The sequence below is a fragment of the Cavia porcellus genome, unplaced genomic scaffold (genome assembly GCF_034190915.1).
Source record: "Cavia porcellus strain 051 isolate PalLab524CR breed Dunkin Hartley unplaced genomic scaffold, mCavPor4.1 scaffold_7, whole genome shotgun sequence".
Lineage (NCBI taxonomy): Eukaryota > Metazoa > Chordata > Mammalia > Rodentia > Caviidae > Cavia > Cavia porcellus.
In genome coordinates this window covers 64731529-64753914 of record NW_026947490.1, presented here as the reverse complement: position 1 = coordinate 64753914, position 22386 = coordinate 64731529, and the positions used below count along the sequence as shown (strand labels likewise).

Below are 22386 nucleotides of genomic sequence, written 5' to 3'. Positions count from 1 at the left end.
TCACGACGATGTTCCTGCCTCAGCCTCCCCAGGGCTGGGATCACAGTTGTGCACCTCTGCATCCAGCCGCTAAGTATTAGGTCAACTTGAGTTTATGGGCAAACTCATAGCCGCCCATGAAGGAGCAGTTACCAAGCCCTGCACATCACAGCTGCAGTACTGACCAGGCCAGACCAGGAGAAAATCACTCTCAAATACAGTGTACCGTTCCAGGTATGGTTTTGACTGCACAGACAATTTTTCCCATTATTTTATGAAAGAAAAGTAAAAAGAAAAAACAAACAGACAAAAAAAAAACAGGGCAAATTATTACTGAACTTTACCAATAATGATATCATTATGGAATGTTAGGAGACTCAGTAAAACGCTTGCTTCTGAAGTCTGAGGGGTCAGTGAGAATCCAATACCATTAAATGCTCTCTCCCAGTTTATAGAAGCACGGGCTATTAAGCTGAGTGTTAGCTAAATAACACTTAGAGACCCAGAAAGGGCTTTCTTATCTTTCCATGAGTGTGGAGCATTCAAAGTAATACTAATAGTATTCCAAACAAAACAATGTTGTTTGCCTCGGTTCAGTGCTATGTGATTGATTCTCATATGTCTGAATTTGGGGGTTGAAGTCTGTGTGTCTGTGACTGGACTGAAGAGTCATGGAAATCCCCCGTCCAGGTCACTGGGACAGTCTGAATGTAATCAAGGGACAGCCTCTCCAAGGCTCGCACATAAGAGTCTACTCTTTGTTGTTGTTCTTGTACCGAGAATTGAACTCATGACCTTGTGCTTGCCAGGTAGGTGCTGTGCCACTGAGCTATATCCTTGGCCCCTGAGAGTCTGTTCTTTCCTCTTTGTTTGTTTGTGTGGCGGTGCTGGGGATGGAACCCAGGGCCTCACACATGCTAAGGACTTGCTGTACACCAGGTCCAAGGGTGTCTTCTCTGAGGTAGCAAGAGTTTGAAATGAGGCCAGGTGTGGTGGTACACACCTGTAATCCCAGCACTTGGGAGGCTGAGACAGGAGGGTCACTGTGAGTTCGAGGCCACCCTGAACTGCATAATCAGACCCTGTCTCAAACACCTACATTCCCCAAAAAAGAGTTTTAAGTGCCTGTAAAATAGTTCATAATCATTTCATGATGGTTTGGTCAATATTCATCAAAAAATAAAGATATATGATAGATAGCAAGGGCTTTATAAATTTCTGAGAATTTCCATTAAATTTCAAGTTCTGATTATTTGTATTAATAATTTATATTAATAGAAACTTAGCCCTGGGGAACCTTGATACCACTTTTGATTTGACTTTTTTCCATGCATCATGTAATAGTGTTGAGCTAATAAAGAAATATGAAATGTTATATATCAAACAAATCCAATTATTTCTAATATGTCTCCTTTTAGAAGGTGTTATGGTTGATACATTGTGTCAGCTTAAGAAATTTAGAAGTTGGGGCTGAGGATTTAGCTCAGTGGCATAAGCACCTGCCTTGCAAGCATGTGATCTTGAGTTCAATCCCCAGTACTGGTAAAAATACAAAAAAAAAAAAAAAAAAGAAAGAAAGAAATTTAGAAGTTTAAGAGAGGCTCAGCAGGGAGCAAGGTTCTTACTTTGTAAATATCGGAGGAGGGCAAGGAGGTTTTGTCAGTGCTGTACCTGCCTTGAAGTGGGGGCTGGCCTGTGTACGGTATAAGGCAGGAGAAGAGGCTTGTCTTGCTCCTTTTTGCTCTGGCTTTTTTGCTCTGGCTGCTTCCTTGAAGTGTTACCCCGGTGCCATGCCACCCTGCCTTGGAGCCAGCTGATTATGGACTAAAACCTTTACAAACAGTGAGCTCCACCTTTCCTCCCTTCATTTTGGGTGTTGGATATTTTGTCCCAGCAATAAGAGAAAAGTAAAAGTAACCAAGACAGAGGGTAAAGAATAAATCATGGTGATTTCCAAAAACAATTTGGGGAATTTCAAAGATGTAAAAGGCAGCTCCCCTCTTTGTAAAATATGTTAAAGCCCAATTTTCAGAAAACAAAAAAATAATCAGAGGATGTATGATACATGGTTAAGATCAGATTGTAAGGAACCCTGGGATCAATGCTTTGTTATTTCTTCAATTCATGTGAAAATATTATAAAATAAACACAGAAGAAAGCATAAAGAATTGTCTTTCACAAGCAAAGAATACTTCACATTTTCTTATATTTTGAAGATCAGCAGCATTATTTTATATGTACAGACTCTGCTGCCTGAGGAGATCACCCAAAAGGTGAAGAATAACCTAAATTGGGGCCAATCTACCATTTAATGGAGAGAAAGCCAAGTCCTAGGTTTGAATTAATATACTACCAAGATGTAAATGTTTCACAATGCCTCTCTTTAAATAATCAGTGACTAAGTTTGTCAAAACAAGGCAAATCTTGTCAAAAGCTAATAAATGCCGTGGAACCCTGCCAGACTCAGGCAGAAAAAACCAAGGCAAATTAAATCTATTCTCTCATTCCTTTGAAAACTTGCTATGCACTCAAATTTAGTCTTTTAAAGATATGTTCTAGAACATATTTTAAGATAAAATTCGTTTGATTCCTGGCACCAAAAAAACACAAACAAACAAACAAATAATGAAAAAACTGTTTCTTGGGAAACAATTCATCCTATAACTTTGTATACACAGTCGCATTTTCTTTGCCACTATTTCTGGAAGTATGGTCTTAATTAGCCATGTATATTAACTATAACCCTAACCAAAATAACTAAATTATATTTCTGATGTAAAACCAGGAGGCAGATCACTGAGAATGTTCGTTGCCTAGAATCGTCTCAGCAGATTAGTAAAGTTTATTGGTGTGTATAACACAACTCTAAAGCCACACACAGACACCCCTAGTGCATCTTCTTGAGGTGGCAAAAATGAACATTTTCCTTAGCCCAACACAAAGATATAATAGTTCTATCACACATAAAGATGAAAGGCAGTCAGGTGGAAAGGCGTACGTCCATAATGCAGCTCTCCAGTGGCTGAGGTGGGAGGGTTGCCGTGATTTGATGCCAGCCTAAACTACAGAGCAAGATCCTGTCTCAAAAACAAAGAAGGGCAAAAGGTACATGAACTTAGCATACTTAGTAACCAGTGTTTAAGTATTTAGTCTTAGGAGTCATTCAAGTATCAAAGGATTATTCATTAATTACATTGATTTAATATTAATCGAGTTACTAAGTGGCCTAAGAACCTTAGCAACCATGTTTAAGCTGGCATACCACATAACATACCTCCTGCAATAAAAACACTCATTGAAATTTTGATTCAGTCTACTTGAACACAATGTTAAACATTCTGTGAAAGTACTTTTAGTTTATTTGATAAGTAAATCAGTACAAAAATGTGGGATGTTCATGTTAACTGAAGCACTGTTAGAACTAGTTTGTCCACCTAGATCAAGTTTCTCTGCTTTCTGGTTTATAATTTATTAAATTCATAGTATTGTAGTTGATTTTTAGAGATGCTTGGTTAATTTTTACCATGATTTTAAAGTAATTTTCTTTTTGTAGCATTCATTTCAACTAAAGCCCAAATTTGTCACAATTGCAAAGAACCAAGTCGTGAAAATCACCTTCTAGAAATCAGGGGAAACCTTAACTATCTGTGATCCTTTTTGTCACTATCATTCCTATTTCCATATCTGGTACATGTTTAGCAAACATTCCTTATTTTATTTTATTCCACTTAAAGGAAAAGAAAGATGGTGAGTCAGCCATATGTTCCATGAAAACCAAAACAAAACTGTTTTCAGACTCCATCTGCAAAGCTGCTGTCATTGGTTTTGCCAGTGTTTGTTGTACATCAGGTTTTGCTTCAGCCGGCATAATTTCATGCTGCATTAGCCGTAGAACGAGGTCTGATGGCAAATGACATCCACCAGTTTCAGCGAGCAGTAATGCCAGGTGTGGAAACTGTAAGGGGAAGATTCTAACCTTATTCCCAGAGCAGCCTAGTGACGCAAAACATTGCTGTAACATCTGCTAGAGTCGCTTTCATTAGCAGGCATTTGCAGCACTGTGAATGGAATGCTGATTTCCAAAGAGCGGCCAATCAGCAGTTGCTTGACTTGGAAACCGTGCTGTTGATTTGTGTGACAGTGTCAGCCTGCTGCAGACAATGCTGTTTCTGGTTTTGACTTTAAGAAAGTGCTGTTTGCCTGAAGGATCTTTTAGAAATTTGGTAGATTTAGGGAAAAGGCTAGAAAAAGCACTCCCTTCCTGTTATGGCTTGTGTCTAGATGGCCCCCCAAAGCCTCATGTGGTCATAGAACTTTTTCAGAGGGATCTAGAGTGATGCATGCTGGGGTTGATTCATGGTGCGGTTCTAGGCTCAAGAGTGTTAGGATGAAGGGAGTGCATGCTACCTGCCTGAGTATCCTGGGTAAGATGTAAGGGACAGAAAGAGCTGTGGTTGCTTCTTGCTTGCTTTCCTACCTCCTACCTGCCATGAAATCTTTCTCCTCTACAATCCCTCACAGCCAAGCTACCCTGCCTTGGATCTAGCCAATGACAGACTGAAACCTCTGCAAACCAAGGATCAAATAAATCTTTCCTCCTTTATGTTTGTAGGGTATTTTGTCTCAGCCATGAAAAAAATAACTGAGACACTTTCCTTCCACGAACCCATCACTCTAGTCGGCACCTTGGTGGCTCTCCTACCCGTGGCCACCCCATCATGCCACCTTGCTCTATACCTATCACTCTCTCTGTCCTCATTCTCTGTCCGTCTGCTATGTCACCACATTGCTCCTGCCTGCCTATTTATAGTGTATACGTCTGATTATATTTTGCTTCCCAGATCTGAGTTGTTCAGTGACTCCCTGCTAGTCAGTCATCTGATACAACCTAACCTTTGTGCTCATGTACCACAGCCACAGGGCTGCCCTTCATTCCTGCTAGGCCTTGTCTCCTTTGTCCCCTTCCTGAAGCCTCATCCCCGGAGGATGGAGATGATCCCTATACTTCCCCTTCAAATCTCTTCTCAATGGCTTTCCTTTGTGAACAGTTCCAGGCATGGTGGTGCATGATTACAATACCTGCTACTCGGAAGGTTGAGGCAGAAAGACTGCAAGTTGAAGACCATGCAAATGCTGCGTGCCATTGCTAGTACTGTAGACAGCTAAGTTAGACAGAAATTGGTAGAGAATCAGAGAGAAATTGGGCCCTTGAAGTCAGTGCAAAAGATGCAACACATCTAGATTGTGGCTGGAGGTGACCATGAGAGGAACCAGGCTTCAAGACAGAGACAAATAGCCAGGCCTGCAGCCCCCCAGGCATAAAGAGCAGCTGTGTTGCAGTTAGCAGCACCTGGCCCAGCGAGCCAGAGAGGTGTCGGGTCTCAGGTGGGGCCCAGCACATCCATCAGACCCACACTCCCTCCCTTTGGAGGAATGCCGTGTGCTGTCCACATTCCTTTGCTGCATGACTTGTTTCCCTATGGGGCCAACATTAGCTCAGTAGCTCTCCTTGTAATCCCACGGGCTGATTATAGTTTGCCCTGCACTGTACTCACATTGTGCTTTTGCTGTATAAAATATTATTGTACTAAGAGTCTCTGAAGCCACCCACTTGGAACCCCTCCTGGAAATTCAGGAGCTATTTTTATTATTTCTAATAAAAATCTCCTAACTTCTTCCTGTGGTTCACAATGACTTCATTCCTTAATGTTGTGAGACCACAAACTCAGGACATCTGACATCAAACAGGTCAGGAGTGACTTTCCCTGTCACATTGGTACCACACACAAAAGAAGGATTTCCTCAACTCTGTAACACACCTAGGGGGCCTCTGCTGGTCTGCTCCTACACCACGTGTGCATCATGGGATAACAAAACACGTTGTTAGCGGTACTTGGTGTATCTCTCTCCACTAAAAGGATGGCACGTTGAAAGCAAAGCCTCTTCCATTCACCTTCATGTTCAGATCCCGAGGGCCTGGCATGTTACTGAGTGAACTGGTAAGCTAAATAGTGTAAATATAGAGTTGCATGATAATTTAACAAAATAAGCAAAAGTGTTTAGAAAACAGTAGCTATGCTTTGTCATACATTTACTATTTGCCAGGAACTTAGGCAAACACTTTATGTCAGTGTTTTCCAAATTTCAATATATACTGAACTTAACTTGACTCATCTTTACTAACGTGTTTTCAAAGGAAAGTTTATATTATTATCATATGTGGAAAGCTTATGGAAATAAATTATGTAATGTCAACAGAATAGTTAATCAACTTACCAAAAGGTTTTCCAATGGGAAAGAAAACTGTTTAAAATGAGTCAAAAAATAAAAAATCAGCTTAATTACGCATACCTTAAGAAAAATTATAAGGATCTACATTCATGAGAATGTGTAGTTTTTGATGTAAACCTGCACTAAAAATTCTAACTCACGTGCAGATGTAATCCAAGAAGTGATTATATATAATTTTCTCTCTCAACAGTTACTAACTGAAGGGAGGTAAGAAATTTTCATGCGAAGAATTTTAGTTAGACGAAGCGTCTGAATAGATTGCCAAAATTTGTACTTTATGCTTCGTTGAGACTGACATCCACAGTGATAGAAAAAACTTTTTCACCTGAGGCTGCTGGTTGGGATTGGAAAATGCCTGTTGTTTTTTTTTAAATTTGGTTCTCCCATTATTTTTCAGTTCAAAATTTTCTCAGCAAGAGTTTTGGCTGGGTCCAAAATAAATTCATTCAGCTAACAAGAAGAAATAAGAATCCCACCATTAAGAGGTGGCCTTCCCTCCATCTAGCCATTGTGTATACTTCGTTTGCCTGTGAAACACGGCCATGCAAGAATAAATTCAAGGTTGTGCAGATAAGCAAATGCCTTGCATGCCTTATTAATTTTCAAGCTCATGAAGCCATGTGTATTGACTCAGAGGAGAAAGATTCCCTTTGGAGTGTCTTTCTCTTCATATTTGGGGTAGCTCTGAGAAAACCAAATGGCATCCAATGGTCCAAAGATGGACAAAAGTGGAAAATTCCAGTAAAATGAGCCAATGTAACAATTTTACAGTTTTCTTAAGGAGCTAAGTGCTTCTCTTTATCTTCAAGTATTTGAAGGCTTCTCTGTGCTCCAGCAGAGTACAGAGTGAGGTGACTGTGTGAACACAGGGAACAAATCCTCTTGGCTTCATCGCTGTGTGTGCCCGACACGAGACCTGACACTTCTTAGCAGGGATCCGAGCTGCTGTGTTACACTTTCCGCACTTGGAAGGGATTATGGCCGAAGATGCCATCACTGAGGGCCTGAGGTGTACCGTGCATGGTAGGCAGAGCCCAAGAGACCAGGGAAGCCTCTGTCAAGTCCGCCCCGTATTATAACTCTGGTCAGCACATCTACACCCAGAGCTGAGCAGGACCTGTGAAACTTACATGGGGGGGAGGGGGGAGCTCTGCAGCGGTGACCGACATTAATGACCTTGAAATGGGAGATCATTCTGGACTATCTCAGCAGGCACAGTCCAGTCCCACAGACTTTTCTCAGGCTGCGCTCTTTGAAGTAATACCAACAAATGACAAAGGATCGGAAAGATAAAACTTTGGATCAGACTTGACTGAAAGAATGATCCAACGCCTAATCATTATGATTTTACCAAGTAAGATAGAGTAAGTAGTTCAATGGGAGTCACCAGACCCTTTTTCTCTGAGGAAATAAGCCAATTAAAGCTGAGATGATAACGTCAGGGGGATGCACTGGAGTTGGAAGAGACATTCCAGGGGCATCATTTTACTCCCACCTTTGTGCCTTGCTTGCCCCTCAGAGAGCGTTGAGCGGTCAAAACAGTCCAGAAGCGTAACCAAGAAGAGGGGCCCATTCTGTGGCCACTGGAGAAACCTAACAACTCCAGAGACTGGGTGACAGCAGGAGAAATTTATTCAGTGGCCCAAGAATGGAAAAGCAGGAGTTTTGCTCCCCAAGCATCTTTGCAGCCCCAGGCAGCTGAGGGTTCCAAATAGCAGACAATAATAACCGGGGAGCAAGGAGATCAGCAAAGGGGAGGAGTATCCCAGCAGAGGCCGAGGAACTCAGGGCTCAGCTCTTTGCATGTGCTCATGTGTCTGATTGTGGCAGCTGCAGGGACAGGGAGGGGTCGCTTCCTTGAGGGGGAAGAGGCACAAGCCAGGCTGGGTCAAGTTTACACACATCTAGGGATGGAGCTGAGGAGAGTGTGAGGCAAAGGCTAAGGTAACAAAGGAGGCAACATAGTATGAAGCCAGAGGTGGCAAGCCCATTTGGTCATCCATCAGATGTCTGCAGGCCCAGCTGAAAGTCAGCATCTTTAAGAAAAGAGGCCTTCCGGTCCCTGATAAGTAACCTAGGCAACCATTATCATAACCAGCCTGCACAGCAAAGCAAGTGGGAGACTGAAAGTGTACTGGCCTGCTGTGTGACCTCCAAAGGGAGTGGCTTCTCAAGCCAACTGAGGACGAATGAACATGCAGTGTTTATTTTCTATGGTAACAGAAGGAACCAGTTGTTACCAGGCCCCTCCTTCTCAGGGTCAATCAAGAATGTCCAGACTATGATGGTGTTGGATTTTGGAATTAGGGGAAGGAGAATGGAGGGAGAGGAAGGGTAGCCAATTTCTTTCTTCATAGATCTCAGCAAATTGGCCTTTTCCTCTTTTTAAGGCCTTAGTGATAAGCCTTGTCTTAGTCTCTTTTCTCACTGCTGAGATAAAACACCTGAACCTAAAGTTAAGGAAGGAAAATGTGTTTAGCTCACAGTTTGTAGAGGTTTCAGTCCATAATTAGCTGGCTCAGAGGTGGATTGGCACAAGGCAGCGAAGACAGCAAGAGCCACAAGGGAAAGAGAGACGAGCCTCGTTCTGTCTCTTCTAATGTACCCAGTCTACTGGGATTAGGCCTTTGCCAGTCCAATCAGTGGGCTCACCCAGCAGTCACCACCCTTAATCCCAGTACCCTTAACCCCAGCATTGCACTATGGATCAGTCACACACTCTAAATTTAGCCACCTCCAAAAAACCCCTATGATGGCGTGAGGCTTTGGGGGGACATCTAGATACAAACCATAACAGGCCTAATACATTTTTTTCTTTTTGGAAACAAGGTCTTGTTATGTAGTCTAGACTGGCTTGTGGTTTGTGGTGATCTTCTGGCTTCAGCCTCCTAAATTCTACAATTACAAGTGTGCACAAGTCTGATATACTGGTGCATGTAGCTAAATTAGAGGAGTTAAAGAAGGCTGTTTAATTTGGCTAAAAGAGATTCTGAAGTAAAAATGTGTCCTTAGTATTAGATTCTTGAACCGGAACACACATCATTGCTGCTGCTTGTTCTCAGTTCTTCCACCCTACACTGAGTATACAGCATCAGTTCTTCGTCTCGTCAGTGGAAAATCTTGGGACTTCTCAGCCTCTGTGATTGCATGAGACTATTTCTTGCAACAAATCTCTTTTCATTTGTTCTATTCATCCGGCAAACACAGAATCAAACACACAGTCTTTTAAGCCTGTATTAGAGAGAGATAGGTCTCAGAAATTGTATGACCCCAATTTATGATAGACTACATTGTTTCCATACAGAGACTACATTTCCCAGTTTCTTCTAGGTAGATGTGGCTGTGTGGCTGACACTGGGCCCATGGCAATAGGAGAAGTGATGTAGGTTTTCTTCAACTCAGAGTGGTCATTTTTCTTACATACAGGGGACCTGGAACCCAGCTACTTCAGAGATGTGCCAGTGTTCATGCAGCCAAGACAATGCTTTTGAGGCTGGCTATGAAGCAACTGGACAATATTGTGACAGGGAAATGTTAATCTACCTTAACTTAAGCCATTATTTGTTGGGATCTTGCTGATCTACCACAATAAAATTAAAATCATTGACTGATCTTTATAATGAATGTAATGTAAAGTATCTATAGTGATTTTATCACAGAATTTATTTAACTGTAATGTTTTAGCTCTAGAAGTCACATTAAGCAAATCCAAAGTCTTTATGCTTGAAATTTTTCCATTGTTCTAGCTTTTATTCAAATGCTTTGAATTCTATACTCTCTAAATTGCCAATAGAAGATTAACACAGATAACATAAATTGCTTTTTATGATATCTTTACAAACAATGCCAGGGAATTTATAGAGACTCAGTAATATCCTTTGACTAAAGATGACAAAAATGGTCCAAGCTTTTTGCCTCAAGATACTAAAAACATTTTAGAAGATTAATGAAAAGAAAGGTAACTCTTTTCTTCACGTTTAGATAGTTTTTAACTTTGTCTTAAGTTTGAAGTTTCTGACTAAAGCCATAAAGTGGCATATTTTTCACAGTGATGTACATTGGGTCTATTCTTTGTCATAAACCACTGTTTGGCCATCATTATATCCATTTCTACACAGTCAATAATTTTGAAGTTTGTTTGAGGATTAGAATTTTGGACATTATTGCCTTCTATCATTTAGTTTTCCTGAGATGTCCTATCTTAATTGCAATATAATTATATTTCATACATGATTATTGTTATGGTTTGTGTCTATATGTCCCCCCAAGGCCTCATGCAGCCACAGGTTGAGGGGGCAGTTTCCAAGGCAACTGAATCCAGAGTTTGTGATTGGTTAATGGCCCAGTGCCAGGATTGGGGATGTGAGTGTTACACCCGCCCCGTGGCAAGTGGCCTGCAAACAATGTAAGGGATGGACTTATCTATAAAAAACTGAGGTCCTCCTCTCATTGATCATTGCTGTTGGTATCTTCTACCACCTTGAGTGATTGCTCCCCTGCCTTAGAGCCAGGATCGATCATGGGGTGAAACCTCTGCATACTGTAAGCAAAATAAACCTCTTTCCCCCTTCAAAAAAAAAAGTATTAGTACTACCATTAGTAGTAAGAAATAGTCATAAACTTTCCCAATGAACAATGAATAATTGGGAATGAAGAAATAGAAAAATTTGCAGAGAAAGGAAGATATAGGTTTCTTTCCCTTAGGATTTAAGAAATGTGGCTGGGCATGGTTGCTGATGCCTGAAATCCAGCTACTTGGGAGGCTGACACAGGGTGATTTCAAATTCTTGAATTGCAGATCAGCCCAGCTACCTAGTGAGATCTTGCCTCAAAATAAAAAAATAAGTAAAAATATACTGGGATATAGCTTGGTGGGTCAGCACTTATGTAACAGGCCTGAAGCCTGGGTCCAATTTCAAGCCCTGAAAAAGAAAAAAGAAGGAAAAAAGAAAGAAAGTATAGTTACATTAGAAAAGAAACAAATGGAATGGGAAAAGTTGAAGCTAAAAGGTAGAGGATACTTAAAAAGCCATGAGACTGAGGAGACAGCGCCTGCCTGGCAAGATCCAGGCCCTGAGTTCAATTGCAGACACACAAACAAACAAACAATGAGGAGACAGGACACAGACACAGGTCAGCCTTTAGGCCTGGGAGGGATGTGTGGGTCATTGTGCGAGGAGGAGATAGAGAAGCGGGCGACCCTTGCAGGAATTCATTTCTCCACACAGCAGACCGCGTCCTGACCAGGAGGACCAACAGCAGGAGTACTGCAAAGACCTGGAGAGTTGCAGGCAGGAGGCAGAGGGAGCCGCTCTGCAGATGCAGCCAGAACTGGAAACCCAGACAGCTGCACGCTGCCAAGCCTGCAGCCACTTCACAGCCATCAGGAGCCTTGGACATCCTGTAGCTCTGTGGCTTAGGAATTGGTGCTGGCTTACTGGTCATCACCTTGTTTCGAGACCTCCTCGGCATGTGTCAGCTCTCACAATCAGAACGGGGCTGCAGCAGCAGAAATAATGGTTGGAGACTTAAGGGGCTAGGATGCTCAAGGAAACTTATGTGCAATGTTTAGGGTTGGGGCGGTGGCCCCGGGAATCTGGGGATGAGGGATGGTAGTTGGCATAACAGCGTCAGATGGTGCACGCTGCATCGGCACATGGATTTTTCCATGAGGGTATAATAAAGAGCTGGGAGGATTTGGACATTACTCACTGGGCTCAAGGGATGAAGGAGGTGGGGAATAACTGCTTGTTACTGAATCAGAGAGAAAAAGCTCTTCTCTTTACAACAAAGGTGTGTTCTCATACCAAGTGGATTTTTAAGTCTAAAGTCTTGATGATACAGCTCAGGGGGCTGTGGTTTGGAAATTCAGTGCCATCCAGGGCCTGTATGTTGACGACATGGTCTCTAGGATGGCTCTGGAGGTCACAAGAAGCTTGCCTTGAAGTGGATCAGGGATTGCAGCCTGCCCACCAGTCTCGCTCCTGGATGATGAGTGAGCAGTTTGTCTGCTACACACTTTGGCCAGGATGTGCAACCTCACCCCGGCCCCAAAAAAGAAAGACAACCAAGGGAATACTGGAGCCTCCAACATCACAAGCTGAAATAAACCTTTCCTCTTTCCAGGCTGATTGTCTTGGGTGTTTTGTTACAGCAATGGAAAGTCAGCTAACACAAGCACAGAGAGTAGAGAACAGTTCTGGAAGGAGCAATGCCATGGTTTGTGCCATGAGTCTGGATGGACAGCAAGAAGTACATGTTCCTAAGAATTTCCAGAGACGATTACATGATCTTGCTTGATTCCAAGTAAATCTGTGGTCTGCATTTATGATGTACACTTGCTCAAGTGAGAATCTTCAGCTGGCCTCTGGTTTATTTATTCAAAAGCAGTGCTTTTTCCATTTAGTACTTTACTTGTATTTGTATCCATATAACCAATTCCTTTTTCTCTTTTTCCTGTGTCCCTAGAAATCACCAGCACTACACACACACACACACACACACACACACACACACACACACAGACTGTATTTGGTTTTCTTTATCCTAATACCTTTCAATACTATCTTATGCCATTTTTCCTAGTCTTTGTGTTTTTGCAGTGAGTGTGTCTCTCAATCAATAATCTTAGGTACACAAGAAATAATATTTTCCAAACTTTTTTAACAACACAATGTTCTTGTTTGTGCACCACATCTGCTGATCTGGTAAAAAAACAGAGGTAGCCATTTATAAGGTTGTGTCAAAGGTTACAAAGTACAATGCTTCTCACATCATCAGGTGCCCTGCAAGGGCTGCTGTTGCCCTCCACGTGGCTTGGTCGGTCCCGGCAGCTCCAGAGCTTTTGTGTCTGGCCCGTCCGCCTCAGCGCAGGCTGCAACCCGTGTCCTGGAGTCACCACTTCTCTGACTCAGGAGCTGGCCTCCAGACCACTCTGCTCTGGGGTGTGCAGCCCTCTGTCTCATGGTGGTGTCTTCTTTGCTTAGGGTTTTTCTTCTCCCTTCCTGTTCCAGCCCGGAGACTTTGTCCATAATCACCTTGGTACTGGGGCTTATGCTTCTGAAAACAACAGGAGGAGAAGAATTTGGGCAACTTCCATTTTCTAAGCCTAGAGGTTTTCTGTGGGAAACTTTCGCCATGTATTCAATTTCTTCAATAGATATAGGGCTAATCAGGCTTTTCATTTTTTCTCGAGTTAGCTTGATAGTTTATGTCTTTCAAAGAATCTTCATTTAAACTGTTAAATTTATGAGTGCAAATTTAGTTGTTCATTCCTATTATTGTTGTTCTTATGCCTATAAACTCTTTATAATGTCTCCTTTCACTCCTGATATCAATAAACTTTATCTCCTCCATCAAATCTGTCTCTTCCACCTTGGTCACTCTGTCTAGAATTCATTGATTTGCTTGGCTTTAAACTGTCAGCATTTTATTTTATTGATTTTTTTTCCTGTTTGTCTATTTTCTGTGCATTCATTTCACTGCTATCTTTAGTATTTCTTTTGCTTATTAATGCATATAATGTACCCTGCTTTTTCTAGTTTTTTAAATGTGGGAGTTTAAATTACAGATATTATTATTTTATTATCGTATTTTGTGGTGCTGGGGATTAAAGCTGGGACCTTGTGCACGTTAAGCAAATATTCCACCACTGAGCTACAGCTGTTCCGTGCCTGTTAGTTGGTATGCAGTAAAGAAAAAATGTTAACTTTGGATGAGTTCTAGTCTACAGCATTTATATTACCTTTTTTTTTAATGGTTGTAACCCAAACAACCATCATATTTGGCAAATGGGGTCTTCTTGGGGGCCCCTCAGGACATGCCCTCTGAGCTGTAGGGCTCTTTCTTCTTTTGGGGACAAATTTTGAATATTTGGTGTTTGCTTTGGGAGTTTGCCTCGGGCCCTGAGATCAGCCAGAGGATTCCTAATTTCTCCAAAGATCCTCTGTTTTTAGTGGGCCATGATATCTAAATGCCAATTAGACATGGTCAATGTTCTGAACCAACACTGTCCAGACTTTCTGGGGATGGAACGAGGAGATATTAACACATGCAAATCATGGACTTATACTGATGCCTCCAACTTAGAACAGTCACACAAGAGTCTCTTTCACTTAAATAGGGCCTGGTGGTACACACCTGTAATCCCAGCACTGGGAAGGCCAGTGGGGCTACACAGTGAGTTCAAGGCCAAGCCTGCATTACTTAGTGGGGAACAAAAAGCTGTGCCTTCATTTTCTCCTATCCAGGTATATAAGGGAACTTTATATCCACTAATGATAGAATTTCAGATCTGTGAGGAGAATATATGTTACTTGAAACATTTGCTATCAACCTGAAAACAAATCCACATGTAACACTAAGCAAATTCTGAATTGGTTAAAGACATTGAAAAAATTGCTATGAAACAATTGGAAAAATACTGGTGAAAAACATGAGCAGTGTTGGAGAGGGAGAACCTTTGCTCAAAGCGAGAAATCGCTGAACCCCAGAAGAATGAGGGTTTGTGATGGATGGCACTGCACACGGCCATCGCGCACATGTGCGAGGGGAGGAGGATCACCGGGTTGTACTCTTGTGAGTTCCCAGTGCTTTGCACAAGGGGCTTTGCACTGCATATAAAAATGCACGTTTACACTTTAAAAACAAACCTCCTCCGGGCGCACAGGTGTTTCTCTGAAGGTCCTGCAGGAAGGCCAGATACCAGGGGACAGATTCCAGACAGCAGTTTAAAATGTTGTAGAGCAGCATTTTAGTGGGTAGGAGCAGGAGTGTCCAGAAGAATCAGTCAGCCGTCCTCGGGGTCTGGAAGTCTTACACCTGCTCTAGACCTTGGTACCCACTCAGGCCGCCACCTCTAGGAGTTTGATTGTTCTCTACTGCATCTCCCCAGCAACTCTGTGAGAGAGAAACTCTGGGGTCCGTAATGGACACCTCCAAAGGCTGAAGGCTCCCACCGCACAGCGCAGAAGATGGACAAGAGATGCTGAACAGGTTTTGTAGAAAGAACCGTGGAATCTTCCCTTCACTATTCCGCCAGTGTCAGCCCCAGGGCGAGGTAGTGTGACGAGACCTTGGGACCCCATGCCAACATGTGCCTGCAGCCAAGAGTCCAAGGAATCTGCTTGGGTTAAATGTGGAGTTGCCATTTGATCCAGCAACCCCACTTCTGTGTACCTGCACACAGAAGAAGAAAGCAGAGACCTAAAATGTGTCTGTATACCAACACTCAAGCAACACTACTCAGGGTAGCCCAAATGTGAAAACAGCCCAAGTGTTCCTCAAAAAACACTCAATCAGGGCTGGGGATTTAGCTCAGTGGCATAAATGCCTGCCTTGCAAGCGCATGGTCGTGAGTTTGATCCCTGGTACCCATTAAAAAAAAAGGAAAAAAAATGAAAAAAAAACCCCACTCAATCAAAATGCAGCACACACATACCACATGATTCAGTCCCGAAAAGGAATGGAATTATGCTGTATGCTACAATCTGGATGAACCTGAGACATTATACTAAGTGAAGTAAGCCAAGCCCAAATGGATGGATATTGTGTGATTCCTCTTGTGCGATGCTATGACCTGAATTGTCTCCTTCCTATTTGTATGTGGAACCCCCACCCCCGGTGTTCTAGGGTCTTTGTGGAGGTAATTAAGGCCAAATCAGGTCATAAGGTACAGTCCTGACTCACTAGAATTAGTGTCCTTATACGAAGAGACATCTGAGCCCTTGGGTGCCCCCCTTGCCCTGTGGGGTCACGGTAGAGTCTACAGCAAGGAGCGTCCTCACCAGGAGACGATGCCAGCCTTTGACTTCCAGCCTCCAGAAACTCGGTGCCGGTGGTATTTTGTCACGGCAGCCCGAGCTAAGACAAATGAGGTACCTGAGGCAGTGAAATTCATAGAATCAGAAGGCAGAACAGTGATCACCAGGGGCTGAGAGATGAGAGAAGGCAGTGTTATTTTTTAGTAGGGAGACAGTTTCCTTTTAGGATGATGAAAATTTCTGACAGTAGATAATAGCAATGGTTTCATAGCAGTGTGAATCTGTTTAATGCCATTAACTGCGCCCTTAAAAATGGTTACAGTGGGAGGTTTAGCTCAGTGGCATAAGTGCCTGCCTTGCAAGTGTACAGTCATGAGTTTGATCCCAATGAGTTTGGTACCAATAAAAAAAAGATGGTTACGTGGTAAATTTTATGTTAGGTATATTTTTACTGCAACTTAAAAATTAAATTTAAAGCAACAGGAAGGATATCTATAGTCCTTTTGAAACCCTGAACTGCACGAACCCCCTTAGGCTAGGTGCCACCTTGTCTGTCACCTGGCCACAGCAGCCTGCAAGTGTCCTAAGCTAGGGTGCGTGGAAAGCACACAGCTCAGGGGATTACAAACTGGAGAACATTTCAAGTTCTGAGGTCTCCAGCTCTGCTGTCACTGAATTTCAGTCCTTTCCCATTAGGGAAAAAGCAGTTTAGAAGAAAGAATGTTTGCAGCTGGAGTCTGAGTTAGCAGTTTTGTCTCCCAAGACCGGAAAACACCTGTCCCCGCAGCCTTTCCATTGAATTTTATACGGCTTTCAAAAATAGACTTATTCTTCGCTGACTGGCAAGATGTAGTTATGTGTGGTTGTCTTCCATAGTTTTATCTAAACCCAAGCAATCACGCGACATTTTATTTTTTTTAAGCAGGGAGTACACAGAATTATTGTCTCTCTAGGTCACGCAGTCACTTTGATAGCTCAGGAAGCTTCCAAACTCAGGAAGTGAAGTCCACAGGGAGTGAGGCTCCAGGTGGAGCCTGGCAGCCCTGGCAGCCCTGCTACTTCGAGCCCTGCTCCTGGCCCAGCAGCATCAGCAATTCCTCAGAGCTCACAGAAGTGCTGTCTTCAAGCTCAGCCTGGACCCAGCGAGTCAGAACATGGATTCACAGAATTTAACTGCATTTTCCCCCATTGCCCCTGCCAGAAGCCAGGGCTTCACACTGAGCTTCGCCTGGATCCTCTCTATTTTCTTTATATTGAGACAGGCTCTCACTAAATTGCCCAAGCCGGGTCCAATTCTGCAATCCTCCTGCCTCTGCCTCTCGAGTAGCCAGCATTACAGGTGTGTGCAGCTGCGCAGGAAACAAAGTCCCTCCTGAGTGTTCTCTAAGGACCCAGAAGGGTTTCCACACTCCCCCAGCTGAACCGTCTGTGAAACAAATGCGGAAGTGCACATTCCTGAGCGTGCCCAATGCCAGCAAAAATCACCCCGTCTGATTCTCAGGCTGATGAAGGCTCAGTTAGCTGTGAAAAGAGCCCTTCCGGTCATCTGAACACTAACTCCCCCTCTCCACCCCGCCCCCAGCCCTGTCCTTTGGGAACCAGAGCTGGAGAGCTCAAGGCTCCCCAGTAATCCGTGCGGGGAGGGGACTGAGAGGAGGCTGTGGGACCTGGGGGTCTTCACCATGTACCCCAAGTTGAATGGCTTTCTGAGGACATGGCTACCATCCACACTTCATTCCCTGTCTCAATTTCCCTTCACTCCCCCAGCACTCATACAATGGGGTCAAAACAGGAGAGGGACTCAGGAAAGATGACCTTGGATAACTGTCTTGCCAAGGACCAACTCTGAAGAGCTGGCCCCCAAGGCCCAGCGGAGGTGTGGCTGCAAGGGCTGCCATCCTCCTGCCTTTGCAACTGGCCTGCGGGGAGCCCTGGGGAGAGTCTTGCCAGCTCTCAGGCCAGCTGAGATGTCTGCATTTGAGCAGCTGTGGGGAACCCAGTCTGTGAGCTGCTTCAGCTACTGGCAAAGTGGATTTGTTGATTTGGGTTTTGCTGAACCGGGATTTACTGGCCCAAGGAAAAGGCCAGAAGGATAGACAGAGAGAGGCTAGCAGCGTTGGGATATGGTGAGATCAGAGGGAGGATACCAAAGAAAGATGTCCCTTCCTTCTCAGGATTGAAGATCAGCTTTGGCAGGCTCAGCTCACTGCCCGTAATGGAGACCTTGTCCTCTCTGCTCTGGGGGCCTGATGAAGGTGTCCTGAAGTCAATCAAAGTGGATGCTGGAGCCGGACAGGACTGTGCAGGCAGTGTCTGTCCTCTACGGATGGGTCCCAGATCCCCCAAGGTCCAGGCAAACTCCATGAGCAGAGTGGCGTGAAGTGGCGAGGTGTGACAGAACTGGAACACTGGACTCTCCCACATCTGTCTTGCTGCCTTCTGAGAAGAGGCCAGAAGCTGAGAATTCTTCACAATTGTAACCTTTCTGTTTGTAGCCAGATGGCTGGCAGTGTGCTCACTGTGGAAGCAGGGTCAGGAGCATGGATCTTACATGTTTCCTCACAGGTTAAAGGCTTGGTCCCCAGAGAGGTCATCCTGGGGGTCTTCCAGATGCAAGGGATCTGCCCTGGGAGATGCACTCCAGCCCCTTCTCTCTCCCTGGCTATTTGCTCCCTGGCTGCCAGGAGGGGAGTAGCTTCCTCCTCCTGCACACTGCGCCCCGGCCCTGAAGCAGCAGAGTCAACCAACGGGGGACTGAAATCTCCAAAACTTGAATGTGAAAAAACCTTTCCTCTTCACAAGCTGACCAGCTCAGGTGTTTGTGACAGAGGCAGAACACTGACTAACACAATGGGCTTTAGCGGCACACAGACATGGATTCAGATCTACTCTACTTACTTGTTTATAGGACATGATCAAGTGATAATTCTGAGTTCTGGTTGCCTCATCAGTAAAATGAGGGTAGCAGTATTTGAACCGCAGAGTTGTTAGGGGATGGATGAGGAGAGGAGAGGAAGGTTGGGTTTCTCCGAGTTGAATAAACATAGGAGGCTCGTAGGGCTCTTCTGGATTATTGCTCTTGGGACCTGCAGAGGATGCATTTCTAGCAAGTTCTGAGTAAGTCACACATGGGAGACTTAATTTTTTTCTTTTGCAATTTAAACATTTTAAATAATTTTATGCTTGCAAAAAAGTTGGAAAAGGCCTGGGGGTGCAGCTCAGTGGTAGAATCCTGGGTTCCATCCCCATCATACAAAAAAAAAAGTTGGAAAAAACATAAAACCCCAAACAATACAAAAAAAGCCTTCAACAAACTTCCTCACATATTAGCACCTTAAATGTAAAGTCCGAGGTCACGATGGCTTAAACAAGACTCTCAGCACTGTCACTAATCCTCTGCCTTTTTCCTGTTTCATTTACTTTTGCACCTGTGCGTTTTCTGGACTCTGGACTGGCTGACTGTGGTCATAGCCAGTCATCCAGTGGCTCAGTCTTGTTTGCTCGGCACAGACTTCAGGGGTGACTTAGGGAGAGGCAGCTGTCAAATCAATGATGACCACTGTTGCTTCTTAAACTCTGTTCTCCGACTTCCTAGGGCCATCTAGGGAGCATGTTTTACCAGCATTCAGAGCCTGCTGATGCAGGTGGCCACAGGAACAGGTTCCAAGAAGCTGTCCAAGAGCTGCTGGCCCAGGTCAGTAAACCCTTGCTGGGCGATTGACCCTTCTGCAAGGGCAGTGTCTCTATTTCTTAAAAACACTATAAAGCATCCCATTCCCATGGTGACATTTCTAGAGATAGCCTGTGTCTGTCCCTATCCATTTTGCATCCCCTTGTTACAAGTGGAAGCAGAACAGTGGCCTGGTCACCCGTCACAACCTCCAATTTCCATGTTTTCTGGGCAGACTTATGACTTCGCTCGTTCTCAAAATTCGCCACCAGGGGGCAACCGTGACTTCCTACCTCCAGCAGGGCCTTTTGACACAGGTTGTGTGTGTGTGTGTGTGTGTGTGTGTGTGTGTGTGTGTGTGTGTGTAACAGTTTGTAGACTAATCCAGTTTGTTTCCTCAACCAGTTCATCACCTGTGACCTCGGGTCAGTAGTGGAGAGGGCCCAGATTTAAATCTGTGTGTTGTGCAATGGTAAATGTTCAACAACCAACATTTCAAACAAATCACCTGTTTTCCGCAGGCTGATTTTGTGCTGTGCCTGCTGTCACAGGGCGTTAGTCTGAGCAGGGTCACTCAGAAGCTGGCCTGGTGACACTGTCTGCCACATAAATAACATGGGAACAGCCTCAAGAACACAGCTCTTAAAGACACAGCGTGCCTTAACTAGGAAGTGATGAGTTTGGACTATTATTTTTATTTTTAAATTCTTAAAATTGTGAAAAACTACACATGATGTAAAACTTACCATTTAATCATTTTAAATGTGATTTAATAGTGTAAAGTACATTCACACTGTTATGCAATCAACCTTCACAACTCTTTCCCCCTATAAAATGAAATATCTGTATTTATTCAAGACCAGCTCCATTTTCCACGGGTGGTCTTTGTTCTACTTTCTGTGTTTACGAGATTAGCTACAGTCTTTACCGCATGGTTATTCTATTTTATTTAGGATAATGACCTCAAGGTTCATCATGTTACAGCTTGGGGCAGGAATTCCTTCTTACAGGCTGAATGATATTCATGTATATATTAGTAGACCAGCTTTCCTGGGGGTGGACACTCAGCTTGCTTTTCTCTTGGCTTTGTGAATAGTCTTACATACAGGGATCTCTTTGAGAGCTTTCAATTCTATTAGACACATAACCAGAAGTGGAATTCCTTAATCACCTAGTTGGGTTTTTTCACTAACAAATGATTTATTGCTACTAAGAGTGACAGAATATATGAGTGGCAGTGTCTGTATTAATGGACTTTATGACCACTCGGAGAATGCACCTGTGGTAGTTAACTGTGTCGCCTTAAGTAAAAATGCCACGGGAAATGAAGAAGGCTGCTTCTGAGTCCCTGGAGGAGCTCCAGCCTTCACTTGCACCTCGGAGGTCTTCTCCTGGCTTCCAGCGCAGACTCTTTAGCCTCCGGCACAGAGCCTTGGGCCTCCTGATGCAGACTCACACGGGACAGCACACTGAGCTCCAGGCCTTGACTCAGTTACAGGCAGCTGAGCTAGTTAGAAATATTACAGGCAGGCAGACAGCGCTGGGCCCTCAAAGGAGTCAGAGCAGACCACCAGGTATCTCATAACCTTGGAGGAGACAGACATCTCTGCTGCAGGCCAGATCTCAAGACAAAAGGCAAAACAAATGCATCCACACCCTGAGTAGGAACATAGGGATTGACACTCTAAACAGGTATCAAACACCTTCAGGAAGCCAAGAGTCACCACGGCAACTCCCTAAAGGAGGAATCACTGCTCTGTTGGCACGCCCTCTCGCTACATGACTCGCTTCCCCATTTGTCCCTGATTTGGTCAGTTTTACCTGAGCAATTTTATTGGTTGACCATAGCTCTGTCCTACCTCAAGCCCACCTGCCTTGCAAGTTCCAGGTTTTCCCCACTGTGGACCCCTCTCACCTCGTGATTTCACTCTATACAAGTCCCTAGAAAAGGCAGTTTTTGGCAACCCATTCGGGACCCCTTCTTTCTCAGACAGAAGCTTTCTTTCTCTCAATATATTCCGTTCTTAACCTCCATTGTTCTTAAAATTCATTCTTAGGTTTTAGAGAACATAAATTCATACTGGGATGTCTAGTAGGTCGGGAGTTTCCTTCCCCTGTATCACTTGGCATCTCCAGGGCACCCACAGGCCCTCTGCCCTCTTCCACACCTGACCTGTGGGCAGCCACTATAGGTCAATGTTGTAAGTTCTTACCTATTTGTATATTTTGCATTAAATGTTTCTCTAGTAAGCATTGACTGATACAGCATCTTTAAAATAGAAAAAAGAGGGGCTGGGTATTTAGCTCAACGGCATAAGCCTGCCTTGTAAGCAGGCAGTCGTGAGTTCGATTCCCGGTACTGGTAAAAAGGAGAAAGACCAAAATTAAATAAATAAATAAATAAAATAGAAAAAAGAGAGAAAAGGTTTTGTTTTGCCCCAACTCTGAAGCGGTCATGCCCAGTGTAGGCACGGCTGCGGCTTCATCCCATTTGTAGCACTCTTGGGTCATTCACAGGACAAGAACACTTTGCAGCATTTTAAAAATCCATTTTGTATCTTAATCAGAAGGTGGAACCGTTTGCTCCATTAGCCCAGTGACTCTGTGTGGTCTTATTACCTTTGTTAAGCGGTGATCCTCTAACATTTACGTAGGCGACTATTTCTCATGTCCCAAAAGACTTTA

General features: G+C 43.8%; 1 long non-coding RNA gene across 1 annotated transcript in view; it reads left to right on the top strand.

Moving 5' to 3' along the window:
• Nucleotides 1-22386, top strand: part of LOC134476999 (uncharacterized) — a 34420-nt gene that overhangs the window by 4806 nt on the left and 7228 nt on the right. The window contains exon 2 of the long non-coding RNA XR_010048867.1: nucleotides 19627-19725. This is a non-coding gene — a long non-coding RNA (uncharacterized LOC134476999). The remainder of the gene's footprint in view (nucleotides 1-19626; nucleotides 19726-22386) is intronic.